The following is a 1,757-nucleotide window of genomic DNA, read 5'->3' on the forward strand; positions in this document are numbered from 1 at the left end:
AGGTTCGTAGCAGTTTATCAGCAGCACATAACCCTGACTCCAAAGGTCTGTGAGTATCCAGAAGAACAGTGTGCGACCGTTGAAAGTACGTTTCTCCAGACGATGTTTGTCAACATGACAAGCGGCAGCTGAGCTGGTGGCATTGCGATTGAAATTGCATGCGTCCGGACATTGTGCTTAATTTTGGATATCAGAGCAAATGGTTAACTCGAGTATGTGCGTTCGGGAAAGTAAATGCTTTTTTTGTTGAAATGCTTTGCAACGAAAGGAAACACTTCAGACGATCGTGCGATCGATATGAAGCAGAAAATGAACAGCCGTCGTGGTTTTGAGCTCTGGCAATATAGGCATTTGCTTTCGAGCAGTAAGCAGCGTTGGTCGGTTAGCTCAGCTGGTTAGAGCTTGGTGCTAATAACGCCAAGGTCGTGGGTCCAATCCCCACACTAACCATGCGAAGCGATGGCGTGGTTAGCGGTGTGGTGTCAGGGATCGTCGTGGCATTTTACTTTCACTGTCTGCAAGAACTTGTCACATGATCGCTTGAGATGTGTCTTCGTTCGAAAGCCGACCATCGCTGTCATGAACATCAACTCGCTGGTCCATGCCGGATCTCAGCTGCGTTGCTGTATTTCCAAACAACGTGCTCCACGAATCCATGATGCAGGAAGCCTCACCTGCGCAATAAAACATTTGACAGGGTTAGACGCACGACTTGATCGCCGTACCCGTGATGATTGGTGGATGCTGTCTGCAGCAAATCAATCAGTCTCAATTGTTTTCACAATCAAATGCAAAACATGAAACATATGCAGTATTAAGCAGACCAGGCACAGTCTCGGAGGAGAACCAGAGTTCAGACTTCAATTCAAATCAAAGCTTCGTTCATGTTATTTTCCTGGATCTCTGTTAATACTTGTCACACGACTTCCAGAGGGAATTCACCCTCACGCTTGCTCACCTCTTACGCATCCACACTGGAGTTATCATATCACCAGCAACATCATAGCGCCATTAATAAAAGATAATTACTGCGGATTCTGGAATCTGAAACTGAAAGAGAAAATGCTGGAAAATCTCAGCAGGCCTGGCACCATCTGCACGAAGAGAAAAGAACTGACGTTTGGAGTCTAACTGAACCTTTGTTAAAGATAAAAAAAGGGGGAGAATTAGGTTGCTATTTATACCAGGCTGACAGAAGGTGAGTCAAGGCTGCAGATGCAAAGGTGATAATGACAGTGCATGGAGAGATTAAAGGGAGATTAGGAGCCGTGAATGAGGCAACTGAAGACAGTGCTATGTGACAAAATATGTGGGGGAATGGGTGAAGCAGAGACAAAATGGAAAACAGGGAAGAAGGGTAGCAAAGCGGGAAGAGGAGAGGAAATAGGTATTGAGAGAGTGGGGAGCGAGAGAAAGAGAGACAATCAAGAAATAAGAGGTACAGAACAGTGAAAAAAAAACTGAAAAAGATAAATAAAATAATTGAAATAAAATTTCCTGAAGTAGTTTGAATTCAAAAACTTCAGACAATTTTACTTCGTTTATGTTATTTATCTTTTTTATCATTTCACCTGCACTATCATAGAGCCATTCGATATGGACAGCACTGAAAACACAGTCTTCGGTCGAACTCGTCCATTCCGAACAGATGTCCTCAACTGATCCAGCTGCGATTGCATGCACTTGAGCCATTTCTCTCGAAACCCTTCCTTTTCAAATACACGTCCAGATTCCATAAAAGTATTGGAATTATACCA

General features: G+C 43.7%; 1 non-coding gene across 1 annotated transcript; it reads left to right on the forward strand.

The window, feature by feature from the left end:
* The first annotated feature begins 376 nt into the window (after nt 1–376).
* trnai-aau (transfer RNA isoleucine (anticodon AAU)) lies at nt 377–450 on the forward strand. The gene has a single exon. It is a non-coding gene; the product is annotated as a tRNA-Ile (tRNA).
* The last annotated feature ends 1,307 nt before the right edge of the window (nt 451–1,757 follow it).

This window comes from Chiloscyllium punctatum, chromosome 43 (genome assembly GCF_047496795.1).
Source record: "Chiloscyllium punctatum isolate Juve2018m chromosome 43, sChiPun1.3, whole genome shotgun sequence".
Classification (NCBI taxonomy): Eukaryota; Metazoa; Chordata; class Chondrichthyes; order Orectolobiformes; family Hemiscylliidae; genus Chiloscyllium; species Chiloscyllium punctatum.